The sequence below is a fragment of the Tenrec ecaudatus genome, chromosome 6 (assembly GCF_050624435.1).
Source record: "Tenrec ecaudatus isolate mTenEca1 chromosome 6, mTenEca1.hap1, whole genome shotgun sequence".
In the NCBI taxonomy this organism is placed as follows: domain Eukaryota; kingdom Metazoa; phylum Chordata; class Mammalia; order Afrosoricida; family Tenrecidae; genus Tenrec; species Tenrec ecaudatus.
Window position 1 is genome coordinate 99,435,692 of NC_134535.1, and position 10,425 is coordinate 99,446,116.

The 10,425-nt window shown below is 44.8% G+C and overlaps 1 non-coding gene and 2 pseudogenes across 1 annotated transcript; all 3 read right to left on the minus strand.

The window, feature by feature from the left end:
• Nucleotides 1-1,839: 1,839 nt before the first annotated feature.
• On the minus strand, nt 1,840-2,570 carry LOC142451555 (polyhomeotic-like protein 1 pseudogene; annotated as a pseudogene).
• A 146-nt stretch (nt 2,571-2,716) lies between these two features.
• Nucleotides 2,717-7,770, minus strand: LOC142451556 (polyhomeotic-like protein 1 pseudogene; annotated as a pseudogene).
• Nucleotides 7,771-9,793: 2,023 nt separating this feature from the next.
• Nucleotides 9,794-9,900, minus strand: LOC142452028 (U6 spliceosomal RNA). Its single transcript, XR_012785094.1, has one exon. It is a non-coding gene; the product is annotated as a U6 spliceosomal RNA (small nuclear RNA).
• Between the last annotated feature and the right edge of the window lie 525 nt (nt 9,901-10,425).

A 10,425-nucleotide genomic window follows, 5' to 3' on the forward strand; every position in this document is an offset into this window, starting at 1 on the left:
GTGGGGCCCTGACCTGCTTCAGTTCAGTCCAATCAATGTGTATAGAGCTTTATATATGAGAGCAATCAAATATTGAGAAAACATCCCAGCCTAGTCCAGATCAAGTCCATAATTCTGATATTAACCCATATGCCCGATACCAATCTATAAAGTCCTCTTCAAACTCACAAAATGCATACAATGACTCCGGATGCAGGATGATCACAGGCCAGTGGGGGGGAAAGCCTTGTTAGGTTTCTCGGGTGGAAAATACCTCAGTTCTTGGCTTCGCATGAGAAAGAATTTACGCCGAAGTGTGGTTTGTGAGCCAAGTGAGTTTTTATAAAAAGATGGAAGAAGTTTCAGGTTGTACAGCCCCGAACACGGGCAAGCTGGCGGGACTGCACACCCACATGTGGTGGCCGAAGACCTGAGAGACAGACCGCAACATAGCTGAGCGGAAGGCGGAGAGGCAGTTGGCAGTCTCGAGGTCCCAGTATTTAAGGCCTTCAGCTGGGAGGCATAGTAGAAGGTATTGATTGACCCCATTGGCTGAATTAAGCCCACCTGGTCTAGTTTGGGCCCACCCCAGGTGTACTGCCCACCTAGTTCGGGGGCCTGAATTTGGAGCATGCTCAGTTAGTTAGTCTTTATGACGGGCTATAGGCTCACCTGATTCTCTTCCAACGTCCTGTAGGGGTCTCTAGGTATGGAGAGGGACAACTCTGGTCCCTGCTTCTCGGTCCCTAACAGATCCAGTGGTGGTAAAAACATCTCAGCGCTGGCAGGGATCTCCATGTGGCTCCTTCAGATCCCAGGATGTATCAGCAGCATAGCTCTATCAGACTCCTCATTAGTAATGCCTTGACGACAGTAATGTCTCTCTGGGAGGAAGCGTGTGTCCCACCTCCAGAGAGCTATTTACCTCCTTAGCACCTCCAAATGAGGTCAAGCTGTGCCCTGATTGACAGGCTAAACCCCACCCCTTCACACTTAAGTCTCAAATTAACAAGATTATGTAACTACCACAGCCCCTTTGGGTTCCCAAGGCAGTAAACCCTTTTATTTTATTTTCAATCTTTTTACTGAGGAAGAACAAAAATTAGCATTTTTGTTGTACAAGGAATGTACTTATATATGCCTAGCCTTAACCCCACATGCTCCTGTTTTATAAACAGAGCGGAGGTGACGTTGTAAAGGAGGTAGGGTAGAAAACAACAGATAAATTGGAGGGGAGCAGAGATGCAGAAAGAATGACCACAGCCACACAGGTGCCAGGGAAACAATGTAATCCCTGCAGCAAATCAGAAAGATGCCAACCAATCACTGGCTGGTGACCTGCTATGGACACAGGTGGAAATGTTCAGTTCTAAGGGAGTAACAACGACAATCCAGAGGGAAGAGGGGTTGAGGTATGCCCTGTTTTACTACTTGTCACACAAGCTAGAAAGCCCTATCCTTCTCTCCCCTTTTAGGGAAGCAAATCTATATCGCACCCTTTCCTTGCCTTATCAGCCCCTCTGAATGAACTGCCGCCCTGGCTAGATGGTCCACCCCAGGATAAGATTGAGCAGTCCTGGCGCTCTAGACTGGCACTTTTATAAAGATAGAAGGAGGGTCAGCGGGGAAGGTGAGAGCGGTGAAGACGTTAAAATAAGGTAGAACCCAGAGAAAATATCAAAAGCTGCTGCCACACATGTAGCCCCAGCAGCCAGTTCTTGCACTGGCCTTCCCTGTCCCAGCCATCCTCCATGGAAGATTTACAGGATTGGGGCAGCTCTTCCCTGGAACAGTCTCTGCTGGCTCCAGGTTGAATGAGCCAGGCGGCAAGTCTTAGGCTAGTTTGTGCTAGAGGGTGCACTACCATGTCTCCTTGAGGACATTCATCTTGGAGAAGATCTTGAGGGCAGGACCCAATTTGACGTTCATGGTGCTCATCAGTTATTATTCTTTTTAAGTAATAAAAGAGCCTGTCCATCAATCTCCTGGGAGGGAAATCCCTCTACAATCTCCAGGCAGCCTGATAGAGTTCCCAGGTCATCTTTTCCATGCCCAGCTCTCACTGACAAAGGCCCAGGAGATGTTGGAGAGTGCTTCGTCATAAGTGGAATTATCTGAACCCCGACTAGAGTCCTCCTGACCCCCCGGCACTTGCCCTGGATCTGGGCCCTGGCAATATCGGAGGAGCTGTGTCAGGGCCCTGGCCAGCAAAGAAGAGCACAGCTGGCTTCCTGCATCGCTTCCATGTTCTCTTCAATCAGCACTGGTGGCTGCCTGCTTGCATTGCACTTCCTGGCACACATCATGGACCCTTGAAACTGCTCCTCGGGGGGCTACTTACCCCCGTACTCGCCTTCTTGTCTAGTTTGGCAGCTGGGCTGTCCCCCAGGGTGCGCCTGAGAGATTCTCATTCAGTTCTGTTGGGGGACCTGACCTGCCGGTGGTGGCTTCTCAGACTCTTTCAGCAACTGGGAACATCTCACCGGGTAAGGGTCTTCTTCCGGATTACAGCCTTTGATGATGTGAGCGAGAATCTGGTGCTTCACACTGGCCTTTGTAGGGTTTGAGTCACCAGTCTGTCTGGACACCATGATGCGTGGGAGAGGTGGTGCTGGAGATGCATCGGCAGGATGTGGGGGACCAGCCTTCCCACAACTGAATGGGCCCAAGGGACGGTTTTGTAATTGAGGGATCAATTTAAGAGACATCAGACAAGATAAAGTATGCAAGGCCTCACCTATTTCATGAGGACTGGAACCAGAAGGAGACCATACTTGATTCTCTAACGGACTTATATAATCTTGGGCAAGCACGGCACAGTAAGCTCATATGTAAGAGGAAGGGGTTGTGCTAGAGGCATACATGTAACAGGAGGTGGACAAGCTAGGGGTATACATACAATAGGAAGGGGATATACTAGGGGCATACATGTGACAGGAAGGTACATACATAACAAGAGAGGTAAACTCTAGTCAAGATGGCAGCCATGACCTTAGGTGTCTTTGAGCTCTTCCCCAGGGGAATAATCTATGGTCCTTATCAGAAGGGAGTGGTCTGTACTTAAGGTGGGACAGACAATAAAGTCTGACTGTTTTTGATGGTAGACAACCTTCAGGCAGATAGCCTTTAAGCAGTTGGCATTATTATGGGGGGACGTTGAAGGGAATGACTTTTACTTAGGACAGTGGATCTCAACCTGTCGGTCGTGACCTCTTTGGGGATTGAACAACCCTTTCGCCCGCTTCATAACAATAGCAAAATAACAGTTATGAAGTAGCAACCAAAATAATTGTATGGTTGGGGGGTCACCACCATATGAGGAACTGTAGTAAAGGGTCGTGGCATTAGGGAGGTCGAGAACCACTGACTTAGGAGAATGTGAGTGGGATGAATCTCCAGCCCATGAATGTGAAGGTTCCCTCCAGGAAACCCTGGCCTTGTGTGAACTCTTCCCTGTCCTGTTTCCACAGCAGGAAGCATTTGAATCAACGTCGAAGCCTCTCTCTCTCCTTCAGACGCAGCCTTGGGTTTGATAGCCAGTCTGGTGTCTGCCCTACGTGCACTGACTGCGCGGGGAGGAAGGGGGCAGGAAGCTGGGCTACAGCGGGTGAGAATGTCGTTGCAATGCCTTTACAACATGTGCTGTCCTCTGCACAGGGGCAGAGTCACCCCAGGGCCAGTGTGGGAGAGCACCCTGCGGTGCACCAGGAGCCTGGGATAGAGGTGGTGAAGCACCCAGATGGGCCTGGCCAGTGGCCTGCATTGCCCCTGGCATTCCCTGGGAAGTAGATACAGCATCTGCCAGCTGTGCCAACCCCAAAGCCTGTGCCTGGGCTGTACCTGGCTATCGGGTGCCTACAACTTGCCCTGATATGTGAAGTGGTAGTTGGTGGGTAGCAGATAACTTAGCAGCCCCAAATGCAAGAGGCTTAATAGGTGCTAGACGTGGTTTGGATTGGACGGAAATGGGTGGGAGAGACAGAGGTGAAGACGGAAACATGGGTTGAAGAACCAGGGTCTGGGCTTGCTGCTGGGACTGGGGAGGTGGGACCTGATGAGTGGATGGGACAAGGCTGTGTACCTTTTTTTATTTCCGATTTCTAAATGTTTATCTCTTTTTTAAAAAAAATCATTTTTATTGGGGGGCTCATACAACTCTTATCTGTCCATACATACATCAATTGTGTCAAGCACATTTGTACATACATTACCCTCCTCATTCTCAAAACATTTGCTCTCCAATTAAGCCCTTGGTATCAGCATCTCATTTTCCCCCCTCCCTCTCTGCTTCCCCCTCCCTTACACTCTCTGACATCTCCCTTCACCCACTTTTCTGTTGTTCATTCCCCAGGGAGGAGGTTATATGTAGATCCTTGTAATCAGTACCCCACTTTCCCTCCACCCTCTTGGTATCGCCACTCTCACCACTGGTCCTGAAAGGATCACCTGTCCTGGATTTCCTATGTTTCCAGTTCCTAACTGTACCAGTGTACAGCCTCTTGTGGTTTGAATTGGGGGAGTCAGCCCCCCACCACTAATCACCGGTTTGGTAAGCACAATTGTACGGTTGAGGCATATAAATATTATAATAAAGCCATTGAGAGCATGAGAGATAGAAGAGGGTCAAATAATGGAGTCAGACACATTTCATGGTAGCATTGCTCACCTTAGCCCTGCTTGGTGGTCCACGTGGAGAGAGGGGGAAGGGAAGGAGGGCAATGGGAAAGGGAAATAGGGGAAGAGAGGGAGCCAAGGAGAGATCAAGAGAGGAGCCGAGAGAGTGAGACCTATATTGCTAATCCAGGCTTATATACCTTTAGGGGCGTGCAAATCCACTTATTACAGGTAAAGGAGTTGCATTATAGGTTATACAGTAATGGAAGGGGGTCATCTAGGGACATACACGCAATAGGAAGAGGAGGGATTGGGGGTATTCATGTGACAAGATGGGCAGATCCTAGGTTCAGGATGGCAGCTTAACTTTGGATGTCAAGGAGCTAGTTTGATCTGTTCTCTGAATTGTTAAGGCTTAATAGAGTAAAATAATTTGTCTTAAGTTACTCCATTTTGAAAAGCTTAAGTGCCACCCCCATTCTAAGAGAGGTATGTTATTTTAGAAAAGCAAGTCACTGTGACCTTGCAAATATCCGCTTGTAAATGTCAGCAAGAAGTTTGCAAGAACATCTGGTCCAAGATAAGCTGGGCAGGACATGCCGAACTACCCGCATCCCTGTTATCTTGTGTAAACACCCTTCCCCATTCCTTGCTCTACCCCCCTCGCCTGGCTGGTTTTTAGTGTATAAAAGGGAAAGAAAAATTTTGCCAGACACTTCAGTTTTGGACCCTGTGTGGCCATGCTGTAGCCCAAATCCAGATTTGCTTTGTTACTTTGCAGCTGCTTGTGGGTCAGTGGTCTATGTTGGGCGCGACTCCGTAACATGAATCTCCATAAGAACCATTATTAGTAGGGTGTGAATTCCACCTAAAGGAACCAAATCAATGACTGCAGGCCTGTCCATTGTCCTTAACAGCAGGGAGCAGGGCCTACTCCCTGGTGACTGACTGTCTTCAGAGAGGATGTCTGTATGCATCTGATCTCCCTCACATCCTCTAGTCTAGAATTGGGATCATGATAGTGGGGAATTGGGGAGGGGAGGAAGCATTAAAGAACTAGAGGAAAGTTGTATGTTTCATTGTTGCTACACTGCACCCTGGCTGGCTCATCTCCTCCCCGCGACCCTTTTGTATGGGGATGTCCCGTTACCTACAGATGGGCTTTGGGTCTCTAGTCTCCAGCCCCGTCATTTACAATGATAAGATTTTTTGTTCTTTGATGTCTGATACCTGATCCCTTCGACATCTTGTCACACAGGCTGGTGTGGTTCTTCCATGTGGGCTTGGTTGCTTCTCAACTAGATGGCTGCTTATTTAACTAGATGCTTTTCAACCAGATGACTGCTTCAAGCCTTTAAGACCCCAGATTCTATATCTTTTGATAGCCAGGCTCCATCAGCTTTCTTCACCACATTTGCTTATGCATACATTTGTTTTCAGCAATAATGTTGGGAAAGTGTGCATCATGATAGAATAAAGTGCTCTTGCATTGAGTAAGTACTTGAGTGGAGGCCCAATGTCCACCTGTTGCCTTAATACTAAAACTATAAATACATGCACGTAGATCTATTTCCCCATCATCCTGTATAAATATATTTACATATGTACATGCCTGTATCTAGACCTCTATAAATGCCCTTTGCCTCCTAGTTCTTCCATCTATTTCCTTTTACTTTCTTCTTCTCCCACTATCATGCTCAAGGCTGTATATCATTAAGGGAGGGAAAACACAACAACATTATCTTTCTCCCATGGAGTGGCAGGTAGATTGGAACTACTGACCTTTCGGTAAACAGCCCAACATGTAACACAGTATTACACCAGGGCTCCTGTTTTGGCCCCAAAGAGCATGAAACATCTTTGAATTGTGACCATCAAGATTATTGGCACATATTGTGGTTTCAGGGAAGCTACAGTGCAAATATTTTTACACCCTTCAAAGGGCTAAGCCCAAACCAGGATGTTTATATCACAGAAAGCCATCATTTTACAAGGAGGTTTCAAAACTGTGGTAGACAAACGAAATTAAATTCTTCACAAAATTTTTGAAGCCCTCCATATTTTTAATGTGAAATACAGAAAATATTTTAATTCTCATGGAATTCAGATTTCAGGCTTTCATAGAAAGTAGGGAACCCAGATCATTGTTCTTGGATGTCTTTTAGACTTTGAGCCTTGGGAAACATTGGTTCCTAAAAGACAATTTCAAGTTGAAAAATGGTCTAGGGCAGGGATTGGCAAACTTTGGGTTGTGAGTCATGTGTGACTCTTTTGAGTACAAATAAACATGTGGCTCTGAGGTTAAATGGAAAAATTTTAAAGGATATTGTTCAGATATGGTGATTTCATTTGTTTGTAGAAAATATATTTAGGGCTCTTGAATAATTTTTAAATTGTTGTGAGGAACACAATTGACTCTCCTGTCTCAAAAGTATGCCCACCCTGCAACAGAGCAGCAAGGGGAGGAACGCAGTGAAGTCCCTGGGGAGAATACCAAAATGGACTTTGGGGCCAGGGCGTGGCACTCCATCAGACACCAGGGGAAAACACTCCTAAAGGTCAACAAACTGACCTGGAACTGTTTGTAGGCTTTTCCTTTTTTTGTCATTGATTTTTGTTGTTTTCTCTTCCTTTGTTGTTTTGTCAGGCTTTGTCTTGTTTTTGCACCTATTGTCTCTGCATGTCTATCTAGATAAGATAGGTGGGATAAACAATTTGGAGGAGAAAACAATGGGAGCCACAGAGAGACAAGGGAGAGGGGGAGGTGGGGAAAGAAAGAAGTGTATCAACCAACCCAGGGACAAGGGAACAACAAGTGATCTGAAACTGCTGGTGAGGAGGGTATAGGATACCTGGTGGGGCTCGATCAAGGGCAATGTAACTGAAAGGAATGAATGAAACCTGAATGAAGGCCAAACATGATAGTGGAACCAGAGGAAAGTAAAAGGAAATAGAGGAAAGAACTAGGAGGTAAAGGACATTTATTTATAGAGGTCTAAATACAAGCATGTACATATATAAATATATTTATATAACGATAGGGAAATAAATCTATGGCTCTTTGAGGAAGACTCAGCTGTAGTTTCACTGTTCTCCGTTCCCCTGCTCCAATTCCACACTCACTGCCATTTGCTCTTGTTGAGGAATAAGTCGGTCAGGAAGCTCCCTCAACGCCATGGAATTTGAGGACACCAGAAAGACACCTGTAGAACCAGAGGGGGCCATTCACCGGATTAAAATGATTCTAACCAGCCGCAACATGACATCCTTGGAGAAAGTGTGTGCTGACTTGATCAGAGGGGCTAAGGAGAAGAAGAACCTGAACGTGAAGGGACCAGTTAGGATGCCTATCAAGACTGAGAATCACAACCAGGAAAACTCCCTGTGGTGAATGTTCTAAGGCCTGGGATCATTTCCAGATGAGAATCCACAAGCATCTCATTGATTTGTACAATCCTTCTGAGATAGTTAAGCAGATCACCTCCAATAGCTTTGAGCCTAGCATAGAGGTTGAAGCCACCATTGCAGATGCTTAAATCAACTATTTGAATAAATTGATTATCTGTTGGTAGGAATAAATAAATAGATCTACATACATATATTTATATAAGTATTAAGGTAGCAGACGGACATTGGGTTTCTACTCAGTACTTCCTCAACACAAGAACACTTTGCTCTAATAGCCCAACATTCTGTGATGCTCACCTTCCCTGACACGAACACTAATGACAAAATGAAGCAAATGTAGGGAAGAAAGCTGATGGTACCCAGCTATCAAAAGATACAACGTCTGGGGTCTTAAAGGCTTGAAAATAAATAAACAGCCATCTAGTTGAGAATCAACAAAGCCCACATGGAAGCAGCATACTAGCCTATGTGATCATGAGGTATCAGTAGGATCAGGTATCAGGCCTCAAAGACCCAGAACAAAAAATCTTCCCATTGTGAATTATGGGGAGGGCAGAAGGGAGATCCAAAGCCCATCTGTAGACAATTGGACATCCCTTTACAGAAGGGTCACAAGGAAGAGAGGAGCCGGTCAGGGTGTAGTATAGCACCGATGAAACATACAACTTTCCTATAGTTCTTTAATGCTTTCTCCTCTCCCCCATTCCCCACCACCGCCGGCCCCTACTATCATGACCCCAATTCTACCTTAAAAATCCAGCTGAACTGGAGCATGTACACTGGTACAGATAAGAGATCAAAACAGAGAATCCAGGACAGATAATTCCCTCAGGACCAATAATGAAAATAGTGATACCAGGAGGGTAAGGGGAAAATGTGGGGAGAAAGAGGGAACCAATCACAATGATCTATATATATAACCCTCTCCCAGGGGTAGGACAATAGTAAAGTGGATTAAGGGAGACATCAGTCAGTGTAAGATATAAAAAATTATATATTATCAAGGGTTCATGACAGAGGGAGAGTGGAGTAAGGGGGAAATCAGCTGATACCAAGGGCTCAAGTAGAAAGAAAATGTTTTGAGAATGATCATGGCTTGACACATGGATGATGTATGATTGTGATAAGAGCTGTAAGAGCCCCCAATAAAATAATTTTTAAAAAATGTTTGCCAACCCTTGGCTTAGGTGAGCTAGTAAGACCATTAGCCTTGAGCATTGTGATCTTTTAAAGACATTCCATCAGTTAAATGAAGCAAACTCCAAAATCAGACTGGGAACTATATTCTAGAGCAGGGGTCCTCAAATTTTTTAAAGCAGGGGGCCAGTTCACTGTCCCTCAGACTCATTGGAGGGCCGGACTATAGTTTTAAAAAAAACTACGAACAAATTCCTATGCACACTGCACATATCTTATTTTGAAGTTAAAAAAAACGGGGCAAATACATTCAGGCTGGATAAATGTCCTCGGCGGGTCGCTGGTGGCCTGCAGGCCATAGGTTGGGGACACCTGTTCTAGAGTAAATCAGTAATTATTTTAATTGTTCATTAAGATAATACTATATGAAAAGTCTTACTTACTGCAAATTGTTTATCAGCTAGTTGCAGCTCTTCTTGAGAGCAATACTGCTAGGTTCTGGTATACAAGGAGAAATAAAAAAAAGTATTGGTACTAGGAATCCAGTTTATATATACATAAAAGTTTATTCTATGCAAACTATGTTTATTTATACCTCTGCAATCAGCAGATGGCTACAGGCATGTACTTTTAATAATAACTTTTCTCTTTTTTTTAAAATATGGAACGCTTCACGAATTTGCGTGTCATCCTTGCGCAGGGGCCATGCTAATCTTCTCTATATCGTTCCAATTTTAGTATATGTGCTGCCGAAGCGAGCACAATAATAACCTTTCTTAAGACTCATTAGGGTGCCTTAAAAAAACCAATTTTGGGGCAAAAGAAAATAAGATGAGGAATTTCATTGTTGACACAGAATCTTGGCTGAAAACACAGAATGCCGAAAAGATGTTTTCTTGTGTTTTATTGATGATTCAAGGCATTTGACAATGTGGACCATAACAAACTATGGATACCATGGAAAAGAATGGGAATTCTAGAATACTTTGTTGTGCTCATCTGGAATCTATACATGGACTAATAGGCAGTTGTTAGAATAGAACAAGGGAATACTATATGGTTTAAAATCATGTGTCAGGGTTATATACTTTTATCATACTTATTCAATCTGTATGATCAACTAGTCTGAGAAGCTAGATATATGAAGAAAGTGCTTCTCAGCTGATGAAGGGGCAAACACATGATACTAACAGGGCATGTGTGTTGGTCTGGGTAAACTAGGAAATCAAATCCACAGACACTCAGATGCATAAGAGAGATCTTTATATAAAGGGTAAGTGTACATTA